At 37.4% G+C, this 14,008-nt stretch overlaps 1 protein-coding gene across 3 annotated transcripts in view; it reads left to right on the top strand.

The window, feature by feature from the left end:
- NLGN1 (neuroligin 1) overlaps positions 1 to 14,008 on the top strand; it is a 400,485-nt gene that overhangs the window by 329,283 nt on the left and 57,194 nt on the right. The gene's annotated exons all lie outside the window — the stretch shown is intronic.

Raw genomic sequence — 14,008 nt, forward strand, 5'->3', positions numbered from 1 at the left:
ACTGCATTTCAGACAACACCCATAGTTAGTTTCCCTGTCTATTCTTCTTGATACCTGGGAAGGTGTTTCTTTATGTGCTTGTATTTTTTGTCCTAAATCAGTAGTTTCAATTGACATTTTAAAAGTCCTGCTTTTAGATTTAGATCTTAGAACTACTGATGAGTGCAAGTCAGCTTTGGTTATAAATAATGCCAAGCATTTCCATTTCTAGTACTTGAAAGAATTGAAGTAATAAAAAAGATCAGGCTATGAGTGACAACTTAAAACCTTACTCACTAGACAGAAAAGGTTATAAAGTTACCATTTAATGTGTATGTACTCCAAAATTTTAAAGCAGAATATAGATAATTCTAGTAGTTCTAAATACTTAACGGAGTTCGTCAGGCCTATTTTTCTGATGCTCCATTCATTGCAACTATAAGTTTAAACTAGTCTGTGTCAAAAGAACAATTACAGTTCTTCACAAAAAGGAAAATTTAAACCATGTCCTTTTCTTTATAAATTATTAGACATGTAAAATGTGGTTATTTTCCCCTTAAATTTTAAATTCATTTAATGACAAGTTCACTGCCATCTGGATACAGGGTTTTATGCACTTCTTAAGGAGGGCTTAGTTAATTTTTGCTTTGGTTCAAGCAAAAATTCTTTTTAAAACAAATTCTCACTGTTTGCAGAGAGAGTCATCTTGAGCATGCTGACCAACTTGTGTTTAGGATCATAAATCACATTCCATTAGGCCTATTAGAAAACAAATTGTTCTTTTCAGAATACACTTTATGGAATATTATACATGATGCAGCATAATGGAGCTAAATCTTCAGTGAATATATTTTGGGTAAAATGGATCCAATTTGTGTTTAAGGAAGGAAGAAGTTAACGTTCTCTTTACACAGAGCATTCTGCAATGCAATTTTTTAGCATTTCATTCGTAGGGACTGGAATTTTTCCAGCTGCATTCAGTTGAGTTTATCTGACCTTGGATCTGAGTTCAGATAGTACATTCTCCCAAGTCTTCTGAGTGTTTTTATGTGGTCTATACATTTTAAATGGATAATATTGATTTCTATAGGTTGTGAAAACAGCATCTAGAAACAGTTTACCACATATGCTAAAGAAATGAAAATAGATAGTTTCACTTCTATCCCAAAGACCCAGCTTCTGTTGATATTGCACATGCTTGTGTTATCTTTAGTATGTAGTCTTAATGAATGCTTTATCTTTGGCAGTAATGTGCAGAGCATAAGTGGTATTGGCCTTGGAGCGCTTTTTGACTTAATTTGCTGGATGCAAAGCCTCTGTTTCCAATAATTTATTATGTTTCAAAACTATCTCTGGAAATATAAAATGTGCACCTGAGGCTAGCTTTTATTTATTTCCAATCAATTTTTGAAGCTGTGCTATTTTCTGGCATGAAAAAGTAGATATCAATCCACCTTTTTTCTGTCCCCTGCCCCTCCCCACCTTACCCCTAATATTCAAAGCATGAGTAAAATCAATATGACCATATATTGATTTGTATAACATCTTTTGTATGCTTCAGTGTGCATAGCAGAATTAGAAATCATGTTAAACTCCAAAAATAATTTGATGGCAGATTACACTAAGTATTTAATCACTCCAAAAAAACCAACCCTAACAAATGCCTTGTCTGAATCTCTCATACCAAAATTGATTCTCTTGCACTGGATTTCAGACTTTGTAAAGTATATATTAAAGAGCTTAACCAGTAAATTAGAAGACAAGATAACTGCAATGTAGATAAATGAACGTTGCTTAGAGAATTTTAACCAGATTTTTGCCTAATTATTTATTCTCTACTGTGTAGTAAAAATGAGAAAAACCAACTCCATGGAAATACAGGATTTTGAATGCATTATTCTTGTGTAACTGGGAGCAGAGGGTGCATATCTGCATTAATTAGCATCTCATATTTAAGTTGTAAGGTATTTTGGCAGGGTTTGTCATTCATTAGGCATTTCTTCAATGTCTGGTCTAAGAGAATCATTGTCTTGTTTGGGAATCCAACCCCCTTGGTTGGGGCATTGAAAAAAAAAGAAAGGAAAGGAGCGTAAACTCTCTGTAAATATGAGAACTTCAGATAGTTTTTACCTTGTTCATATTCCTGTGCAGTGAAAGCCTGTTCAAACACTCACCATAGTTACTGGCTAGCTTTGGTCATTTTTCTACCCAGGTGGACAAATGGGGTAAAAACCCAGGTGAAAAAGCAATGTTGTAAATCTCCTTTATCACTTCCTATGAAAGCTAAACCTACAGCCTCCAAAATGTATGTGCTTTACTTCACATGCCTAAGTCATCCTCTCGAAATCGATGGGACTTCTGAGGGGCATAGATTTAAACAAGAGCATCACTCCTTACAGGTCCTGGATCAAGATTTATGGATGCACTGTGTATGCTTCACTGAGAAATTTTGGCCACAAAAGCATATGAGGATTCTTGGGTTTAGGCCTCACAGCAGCTTGTCTAGCTTGTTCAGGTTGTGCAATATGCTTCTCTACAGAGAGGGTGAGGCAGGGGGAAGGTAGAGGATATCCCCACGGTGCCCAGGAGGGCTATGGGTGAAGATTGTGGTGAGGAGAGAGCCTACAGCACAGGAAAAGCAGAGAGATGCTGAGCAGGGCTGGGAAGAGACACCCAAGGAAATTTTGTTGGTTGCTCAGGGGCTTGCTACAATCTAGAAAGCTACACCAAGCTTGGGGGGGAGGAACAGCCTGGAAGGGCAGAGGAGGAAGGGGGAATTCTTTCCTAAAACCACTTTTCATGTGTTTTCTGTCTTATCTAATCTGTTTGAATTTTCACTGTCCTAAGGAATTAATCATTCTGGTTCTTATTCTAATGATATTTCACCTTTTTAATTCTAAGAGACTGTCTGTCTTTTCTGTGAACTCACTGTAAGGAAAAGATCTAGACAGATTCACCTCAAAGCTTTACCCAAGTTAAAGTCCTATTACAAGCCATTGAGGTGATTTAATTTTATTACTTCAGGACACTTTCTATGAGGAAAGTTAGTACATGCTGCAGTGCTTTGATGAATCCAGGTATCCTTCTCCTTCATTCCTATCTGATCACTTGGTAGGCAAATACCATGGCTGCTGCTGTAATGCACGCTGATATTTTAAACTGCAGTGTAAGGATAGAAGATTTTTTTAATATTGATTTGGCTTCATCTGCTTAGGTGACCCCTGGCATGAATAGCATATTTAGCTGTGAACTTTGCTTTTTTCTTTTTTCTTTTTTTTTCTAATATGTAAAGAGCCCAAACTCTTATTACCTTTTTTTTTTTTTTTTTTGTGTAGCATAAGCCTCATCTGGCACTGGTTGGTACAAAAAAGCTCAACATCAGAGAACTGAAGTATATTTTTTGCTTCCAACTACTATCAGAACAAACAGTAGGACCAAAGGCTCTCATTGAAAATAATTCCTTAAATAATCACTTACCTTGAAGGCATTTGATCTGTATGATCTGAATGAAACTGCTGATAAGTTCAGAGAAATATAAAACTGTGTTAAAAATCACTTTCTCCTGGGGACTGAAGTCCTGTCAGTCACATGGTGGATTAGAGCTCTGGCAGCTCGCCAGCCCATCAGACGGCATGTAAGTCCTTTGATGCCAATTGCATTAGCTTTCCACTACTAATGTGCTACATAGCTTGGAAAATAAAAGAATGAAGGTCAACATACCAGCATGTACCCCTGGTATAGCAAGGGCTGCTCATAATGCGCAGGAGAATGAAAATGCTTCAAAGTTCAAGCTGCAGGCTGGGTGACCTTCTCCTGTGCCCAAGGTCCCGAGATTTTGTCCTCAAGTCCTGAGTGCAATAAGCGCTTGTCAGAGCCCTGTCCTAGGATGCAATTTACTCTGAAATTCCCAAACGGACACAGTTTGCCTTCAACTATTATGGCCTGTTATTTATGTGCAGATGCTGTGGGCTATGAACTTTCTGCAGAGTGTAACCACTGCTGAACTCCACTTTCACTCTCCCGGTTTTGTTCATTGTGAGGGCCATAATGCATAGGAATCAGCATAGCTCATGAGTAAAAAGGCTAGACTTTATGACTGATTCGTATGCCCTCAGATGAAATGTCTACTTTACGTACATCTTCTCCCACAGGCATCTTGCTATAGAGATGTGTTACAGAGATGGATGACAGACCCATGTGTCTGCTGACTTACATTAACATACAGTAGAGATGCTACACAGATGATAGATGACCAGAGATGATCGTGTGTTTGCAAGGTAATTAATTGCTACATCCTTCTTCCTCCCTCAGAAACAGGGAGGAAGAACCAAACCACTCCCAAAAGCATCTCAAGTATGATACTTGCTGGGAGGTGAAGCTTATCAATTGAAGCAAAATGTAGAAACAGAAGTCTAAGAAATCATCAAAACACAGCAAGATGACCATGTCCTAAGTGTACCTAGTCATCACAAAATGATTGGGTTTGATGTGGAAAGGCATGAATCCAGCCACAAAAAGATTTAGAGCCCTCCAGTCTAACCTCCATCCTACCCCGGGCATACCTTAGAGATTTCCACAACTTTTCTTGTTCCTCACCCTAAACATCATCTTGTATTCTTCCCACTGTGTGTGCTTTGGAAAGCTTGGAAGACTTCTGCACCACTGCTGACACAGTACCACAGCCCTTAAATTCACACTTCACTACTGAGGAGGAGTAAACTGTAACTCCCCGGGTAGCAGTTGGCACAGAGTTTGGCATCAATCAGCTTGTAAAACTGGTAGATCGACACTGAAATCTACCTTGTGACTAGTAAAAGAACTTGAGGAGTGTAAAATTGTGGAAAGAAAGGAAGTTTTTTCACATGGAATGACAAAAATCAAATAGCTTATTTTGGTCTTTAAGCTGTTTTCAGTCCAAAGGGGGAAGGGTTTTATTTTAACCTCTGATTTTTCAGTTTTGCACTGTAATAACCTCATGAGGGAGACATGCTGTAAAGTGGGGAACAATTTGTAATATTTCCTGGTGACTGTTATGTGCTAAATTTGCCCTTCAAGCTTGAAGTGACTTTGTTTTTAAGTCATTATAGGGGGATAGACCTCCCAAAGCAAGGGAACTCTACTGTATTTCTCTTCCCTCATACTGATGATAATTAATGCTCATAAAACAGAGGCAAGGGCAACACTGCAACAGCTGCCCTTGATAAGCTTACAACCTCTTAAGAAAAGTCTCATTTCTTGCCAAAACCAGGGTTTGATTACACAACGTTATCTGATACGGAGTGAAAAAAAGCTATATTACTTTCCTAGGTTAAAAGCGGTAACAAGAATATGTAAACAATGAAGGACGAACATACTTTGTTATTAACTGAATGAGACAGATGATGGATGATGTGGAGATTAAAGTGCAAGAAATGTTGGAGTCATTTTTAATTGCTTAATTTTATCCCTTTTGAATGAAGAAACATATCTTCCATGACTTCAGTGGTGGCAAAAGGTGAATTATGTATAAAATAGAGATTTGGTCTAAGATTAAGTTCTTTAATTAGCTATGCACAAATGTGGATCTCTGTTTTGCAGCTGAGATACACCAGTAGTAGCAAGAGGAAAAAAAATATTTCCTGTTTGTAGGTCTTTGAAGTTTTTTTGATCAGTGCAAAGATGAGTTGTGCACCTTTGGATGACTGAATTTGCTTTGCACATACTGCTCAGGTCTTCTATAACCATCCAAATGGCCTGCTCATTTACAGGGCCTCTGGCTTTGCAAGGTTTGTACTGACAAAATAATACAGAGCATGTCCAACCATAACCTTGAATGTGTTAGAGGAGAATTGCAGAATCTTGTTCATGTCATTCGCAAGTAAATTTTTTAGGATTAATACAGGGCATCCTAATACATAACACTCTTTTCACTTCTTACTTTCCACCTGAGGTTTTGAAAGTACTCTAGTAATGGCATTTAATTTCTTAAGCATCTACAGTCTGAAGATTTGTAGCATTTATCTAGATCTTTTTTAGTTTTAATATTATTTGAGGTCCTGATTTGGGAGAGTACTTAATCATTACTGCAAGATATATGTTTGCATGTACAGTAGAGACAGAGGAATTACGTAGGCTATAATGAGGGTTTTCTGACACTTTTGATAGTAAAATGCCTTTTGGAGTTGCTTTTATAACTTTTGTGCTGTATTTGTGATAAAACCCACCACAGACCTTTGCTTGGACCAAACTAAATGTAAAATTGGAGTGATTTTTAAATCAAAATATGAATCCAGAGGAGAAAAGCTGTTTTTCTTACATTAAGTCTTAAAAATTCTATCTGTGAAAAAACAGCTTCTCCCACATACTTTGTCACATGGATTTGAAATACTATGCTATGGAGAGGTAGCTTTTCTTCAGCAATGTCTGTTTCATAATCCTTGTACAAGTCCCTCTTATTTTACCTTTCATACAAGTCCAGTAGATACTTATCAGAAATCTACTTTTGTATTTTTTCTATTTTGTTCTAATTTTGTATTATGCTGTACTGGGAAGGGTGGAGGGAGAAGCCACGCTACTTCTAAGTAGTTTTGTTAATTTTGATTCAGATTACAATAGTAAGCATCTTCTAAAAATTACGTATACATTTTTTACTACACTGCTTTTTCTATCCTCTATGTCATATCATGCTTTCTCACTCAGACTCTGGTCACATAATTAGTTGATAAATGAAGAGATGAAAACCGTCATAGCGACAGCAGGAACAAATGTAGGAAGGTTAGGATTTTCCAACTAGTTTTGCCATTAATGGAGTTTCTTTCTGATCCACCTTAGAAGATTTCTCTCTTCACCCCCAGCCTCCTCACTACTCTTCATTGCTATATCTCACAAACTCCTTTATTTTAACAAATTCTTGTTCAGTTCTTAGTGAAGGGGTAAAAACTTCTAGACATGAAGCAGAAGTTAGTAGCTGGAGGCAGGATCTCTCTATTATTTGGGAGGTAAACAGTTTTATCCCTCTTAAAGCAGTGATTAGTAAATCCATTACCATTTAACTGCCCTGTGGCTAAGGCCATAAAATGAGTTTATCCAAAACCTGAAATATGCCAATAAATGTGATCCTCATAGTGACACTGAAGCCATTAGGAGCCTTTTTTTCTATAAGAAAGGAGAATGTAGCTCAGCTAAAAATACTGTAAATATACAATAGCACTTGAAATATTTAGAAAGATACAGACTCAGATCAGCTGAAATGGCATTCTCTTTTTCACATAAGCAGTTAAAGGATACGTTAGCTTATAAAGTATTTTATTGCTAGTGGTTTTCTTTGAGTTGGAACCAGTAGAAATGGGGAACATGAGATGTCCAGAGAACAGAGAGGTGGGAACAGAGATGCTCTGAAGCTGTAACGAGAAGGGGAAATAGAAATAGAGGTGGCAAGACACTGGAGGTCAGGGGCTGAGCATGCTGCAGCGTTGGGGTTGCTTGCACAAGGTGACCGAAATGAGGGTGTGTGGGGAAGGGAAATAAGGTGAATAAGAAGGTGGACCATGTAGGTGACAAGATTGAGGCTGGGACAAGATGAGAAACCAGGAAAGGAACTAGCTAGATTGAAAGCAGCAGTAGGCAGAAAATGCAGGGAAACACAGAGGGTTTCCCTAGTAGAGCAAATGGTGTTTCAGAGGCTGGAAGGAGTTTCCTGAGAGTCCCCTTTCTTTTGCTGCCATTGAATGTCTGTAAAGCTCCTGTCATATTGTCCTATTCTTCTACCAACCGTGAAAATTTACTTGCTAGCTTCATAAAGGAGGTGCTACATGGATATGTACAGTGCATATGCGGTGTGTATATATAGTGGGTTTTTAGCAATCAGCTGCCTCCTTTACCACATGTTTCTCACCTTTTTTTTTTTTTTTTTTTTTTTCTGGAGGGAGGAGGGGTAGATGTGAGGGCAGCAGGAACAGTGTAAATCATTCATAGGCAAAAGATTGCACAAGCAGCACCAATTCCAGGCACCTTAATTTAAGTGCCTAGCTTTATATTTGGACAGCTAATATTCTCACTGACTTTACTGCAAACTTTATCTGCAGACCAGCATTTCTGTTAAAAAAATACTGTTTTCTTAGAGATTGAAAATGTGAACTGATTTTATAGTTTGGAACCTGAGTTTATAGATTTGCTCAGAACACAAAACTATTCACTATAAGAATCACAATTAGAATTTCTTTTTCTTCAAGGGCTCAATGTTACAGGAGGCTGAACATTATTGACGTTAAACTCATAGAGTTAAGGTGTATATAATCAAAGTACACAACACTCCGAAGAATTGAGCCGTAAGCATAGAATTCACTAGACTAATGCATTTGGAAACAATTTGCTTTGCATATAGAGGGAATGATCACACATCAGACACCTGGAAATTTTGATGATCCTGGTTTCATAAGAATAACATTGCATACTCTATTACCAGAAGAGTAATAAATGAGAACACTGAACAGAAGTGCCAAAAGGAATCCTTAATATCATTTTTATGAACATCTGTCATTTTGTTTAAGTACAAAGAAAAATGATCTTATGCAGAATGAAAAATCAGTTCTAAAATGGAGACTATTAGTACCTTTTGCAAAATGTTCTTATTTTTATTGAGCATTTTACTGTATGCATGAGAATTTGCAGCATTATTTTTATGGCTCTGCACAACCTCCATTGTGCATTCGGCCTTGGTATGGAACTGAGAGGAGCTGGCTTACACATAAGGACAAAAAGAGGTGTAATGAATCATGAAACAAGCCTGTTTTATTCAATAAGTCATTGTCTGAGCTTTCTTTCCACATGAAGAACTAGCCATTCAAACAGAAATGACCTGCAGAATTTTTGCATAGAAAGGAAACTAAATGCATTGGGGCATATGTGGTAATAACTCTGTTGTTTCATGATCCTATGAGATTAAATTAAACAATACTTGCATTTGGAAACTTCTCTAGTGCAAAGAACAATGAAGTATTTTCTCCATTTTCTCCTGAAAATGTCATTGATTCATTTCTCCAGTAATTTTTCAAAACTTTTGTAACTGCAAGACCTTTGTTTTCAGTATAAATATAGGCAGAGATGTCCAGCACAACAGAGAATAAAAGATTGAAAGACTTTCTTAGGAAAGCAAGTGCCAATATTACATATGCTTTACGAAAAAACCTCACAAATAAAATGCTGCACATACACAGCAGGTAAAAGATGTCATCAGTATACAACTTAGTATCTGACATGAGTTTTTAAAATGGAATTTGTATAGTTTAGATATTACCTTCAACCTGTGAAGAGATGAAAGCAAGCTGCTTATACTTAATAACACATAAGCATCAGTGTATCTATAAATTCTTGGCTTCGTTGTGCTATGTAAAGCACTGAGTTACAAAATGCCACTGTTGAGATGTCATTATTTTAGAGGTTGGTGCATAGAGTAATAACATTGTTACTTTTTTTGCTAAAATCAGTTTTTGTAGAATAGGTCTTACTAGGAGAAAGGGAACGTTTTCATTGTGGGATTTGAAAATCTTCTACTGCATAAAGGTTACTCTTTGGTTTTATAGTCTTTTTTGACCAATAGCATGAAACTAGGAAGCACTTCTAAAAAGCTTTTCTTTCTTCATATCTTTGCAGCATTCTAGATTTAGTGGAATGTACAGATTTCTCCATTTAGCCATTCCACACAACAGGTTTGGTAGTTCAATGCATACCTTTCTCTTTCTTCTCTCTGTAGTCACTGATGCCTCTGGTTGATTAATTTTAGAATAAAGCATTCCTAGAAGAGCTCTTCCAGAGAGGGTTTTCTGTAGGCATCTGTTCTTTACATCCAGGGCAAGATGGTCCCTGCATGGTCAGGCAGGCTGTGAAGTTCAGTATATAGAAGCTTTGATTTTTGCAGTCTTTTAACTTTTGGATGTGACTTCTTCACATAGGAAACACTCTGCTGCAAGTCAAAGTGCAACAAGCTATCAAGTCAAATTAAAACTAGAAATAAAAACGGAAAAGGAAAGAATTTTTTTCCCCCCCCAGAGTAGAACACTGGCTCCAGTGCACATCAAGGTCTGACCTTAAAGCTTTCACCGATAGGAATCTTTAATAGAGCAAGAAAATGAGTAACTGAGGAAAGTAGGAAAAAAAGGGGAGAGGTGCAATCCACAACAGTCCTTTGACATGTTACTATTAGAAGAGTCCGTGCTGGACATGCTGCTGCCTCTTTCCTCACTTTTACACACTTCAACTTGTCTGATCTTTTTTTTTCTCTCTCTCTTTTTTTTTTTTTTTTCTTCTTTATATGTGGTTAGTCATTTTCCTTATGAAAGGTCAATCTCCTTTTCTGCTGGAATTTGAATGTTGTCCACATTTTTTTCCCAAATCTTATTACATCAGCTAACATTTTTATCACCTCTAATGACAAGATTTTGTAGCATTTCTAGCACACATGTTTAGAATACATTCTGTCTGAAGAGTTTTTCTTTTGGTAATTAAAAATGACCTGGCTACATACTAAATGCTAAAATATTGCAAAATGCTAATGGCCATTTTCAAGGTTTGAGAACCTACTGTTCCCTGTAAATTCTGCAATAAGTGATCTTTGAAAAATATCTTCCCCCTTCATGTTCATAAATTTCAGTTAATTTAAAAGGATAAGGTCACTGACTTTGTCTAGAAGACCATTTAAGAATAGCCATTTCTGAAAACTTAGTTTCTTAAGCTGACATTCTCAAGCTCTGCACAACTCCAACGCACATTGCTTCATAGATTCCTCTTTTTATATAGGCTGATTCTCCCCCATGCCTGCATTTCTATCCACAGAATATTTTTCTAATTATAGAAGCAGTTACCAGCTTAGAAAAAATACACACAAGACCTGTAGCTGGGCTAGGGATGAAGCTGTAGCTGCCCTTCAGACACTGTTGCTGTCTCTGAAGGCGGCCTGCAGGACGCCTTTTATTTTCCTGTTGTGCATCTCAGTTTTGTTATGTGCAGATGGAGTTAATGCCGCATGGTTCCTCTCCGAGCACTTGGCACGTACAGGTGGAAAATGCTCGTTTGTTGTTATCTGTGAATTTTAGCAGTTCTTAATTCATAACCATTTAAACCACTTGGAAAACTGTTAATTGCATTTCTGCTCTTCCACGCCTCCTCCTCCTCCCATCTGCTGCCTCTTTCTCCCACCTTTCCCTATCACCTCTTCTTCTGATGAAGGTGGAGTTCAGTTCTTCCTGCCCGATGGCCCAGCTCCGTTATTTGGCTTCATGCCTGTGCCTCTCTGCTTCCCTGGTGTCTGGCTCCGGGCATCTCTAGGTGTGATTTTAGCTCCCAAGGTTCTCACTTGAACCTTGTTTCTCTCCCTTTCTCTGTCACTGAATATTCTTACTTTCCTTCTGTTGGTAGTTTTAACTCTCCAAGACTGTTGCCAAAGTGAGTAGAAGAGCAAGGTTGGCCCCTCTGTGGTCTCCCTTGGCCCTGTGGAGCTGGGATGTGTGTGCCCGCAGGTGGGTGCCACATGGCGGGATTGGTCCCACTCAACAGCAAGTCCAAGAGGACTCTGTGAAATCAGTGATTACGAAGTAGCTGAAAGCCTCCCACCTTTTAACAGTATTTTACATAACAGCACGTCAGAAATTGTGCTGTACTGAAAATTCTGAGGACATGGTAAGTAATCAGAAGTTTAATGTATCAGATTATAAAAAAATTATATCTATTTCCTGAGGGCAAAACTTGATTTTTTTCCCCCATGTATTTTAATGGAAGATACAGATGCAGAGAACTTTTTTTCCTGGTTAACTGGGACTTTTATTTATTATTAGAGGCCAAGTCAGGTGTCTGGTTTGTAGTGCACTTGCAAGTTGTAGGGACACTTAGAGCTGTTAAGTACATATAATGGAAAGAAATGAGAGAGAAGAGATAGTCAGGAATTTTCCAGCAGAATGCTTTTTCCTGGAAAATGGTGTTTCAAGGAAACTCAGATGTTTCATGGAAATTTTGGGGGGTTTTGTTATGAACTTCTACAAAAAGACAGGCTGTGATGTTAGAGAAAGCAGTCTGACATACTTTTCACTTCTGCTCTTGATTTGACATAATATTGATCAGTATAATTGAAATACTTGGTTTTACTTTTAAAGTCATTTTAAGGGCACCTGTTATTTATTATTGATTGTCAAGGCATCAGAATGTTCCATCGTAAACTAACCAGGATATGTTTCAGTCTAGAAAAAATGACATGTTTTAATCAATGCTAGGTGGCAGATGCGCCTTTAATGGTTTAAAAGTAAAATATTTCAACTCTTACGCTATAGATGTCTGTATCACTAATTGTAGGGCACTACTGCTGGCATAGAGTAATAAACAAAATAAACAAAGAGAACAAAATGCGATGTCAAAATACATTTTAAAAGGAAATTATTTTGAATTCCAGAATTTTCCAAAAAGCATTGTTTTGTCAAAGCATGTTTATACATGGAATTTTTTGTATGTATTTTGTTGAATATACTAAGATTTTGATAAATTACCATTTTTCACTTAGAAAAATAAGTTGATGGATAATTTCCAAGAAAGGTCTTTCCATTGTTTACCATACTTTTTGGTGAGAGTGAGAAGAGGAGACCGGCCAGAGTCACTTTATGTTCCCATCCTGGCCTGCAGCAAGAGGTCTAGCTCAGACTCTGTCACTCTGATTCAGGCAGCATTTAGCAACACAAACTCTCCCACTTTACCAGCTTACCTCTTTAACTTCTGACGCTTGTCTATGAAAGATGGTTGCACAATTTACCATATGTAATTTTTAAACGTAATTTAAGTTAATTCTATACAACTTCTCATCAAGTCACTTTCAATTTAATTTCAATTTTTTTAGGACTGGTTTAATTAAATTTAACATAAGTCAATTCGTTTTGATTGAAATTACCTTAAATGAGTTTGGCTGAAGCCCAAATAACACAGTCTTTTGCACCTGTTTTAAGTTAAATTGGTTTAAATTTATACCAACAGTTATACTTTCGCCAACCGTCGGTGGTACTCAGCACACAGAAAGCTCATGCTTCTAGGCTGTTATGCAGTACCAAATAGAGAAATAACCTAAGATTACTTACGTGTACTCAGCTCTCAACAGTATCATTTGTAGAGTAAAATACCGTTTAATTAGCATAAGCTTCTGAGAAACTCATCAATAACAGGTGTTTGATCTTCCATTCCTTCATCCTAATTTCCCAATATATATTATACAATCAAATAAATGGTGATTTTGTATATTCTCATTTTTTTAAACATCAGCCTTTATTATGGCTTTTCTTGGAACTCACACTCTTCTGCTTTAGTATTCTGACATGCTTTCTTTCTTCCCTTAGCTTTAATGGGAAATACCAAATTCTTGCAAAATAGCCTGAACTCAAAGCAGGAATAGCAGGAGGGTTCTCTGTGGTGAGGGAAGGCAGCAGTACAGGAATAACCGCCGTGCTAAAATTTTCTCCATAATTTCCAGACCTCTCAAACACGAATGGAAACTGCCACTTGATTTCATCTGAACTTTCCCCTTGTGGCCCTTTAAAAATGTTATTTAGGAGGGAAGTAAAACTCTATTTGGGACTAGGAGCGTCTTGGTAATTTGATGTTAAGTTCACTAAGTCTGTAGGTAGATATTGGAGCTAGTTCTGTACTCACATCACCGTAAACTAGAAGAAATCAAATGACATGGAAAAGAACGACTTGGGTTTTTTCCCATATACAGGTTGTACCTGAGATGAGTTTGTTGCTATAAGAGAAAACACTGACCTCCCTTTCTGCTTATAACCTAAGGAGATGAGTAGAGCTAAAATGAGGTGTATAAATAGCTGCAGAGACTAGTGGAACATGCATTCTTACCCTGTACACAAATAGGCAGGTGTTTTGACGTGACTCTGTGGGACAAGCTCATCTGAGTGCTTTGTTAAGACCATAGGAGGGTGTGCACATCTACAAGCTTGGGAATTTCCAATGTAAAATAATTTTTTTGTGCATTTTAGGGGAGGAAAGGTAGTTGTTGATTTTATCTTTA

The sequence above is a fragment of the Strix uralensis genome, chromosome 9 (genome assembly GCF_047716275.1).
Source record: "Strix uralensis isolate ZFMK-TIS-50842 chromosome 9, bStrUra1, whole genome shotgun sequence".
NCBI classification, from domain to species: domain Eukaryota; kingdom Metazoa; phylum Chordata; class Aves; order Strigiformes; family Strigidae; genus Strix; species Strix uralensis.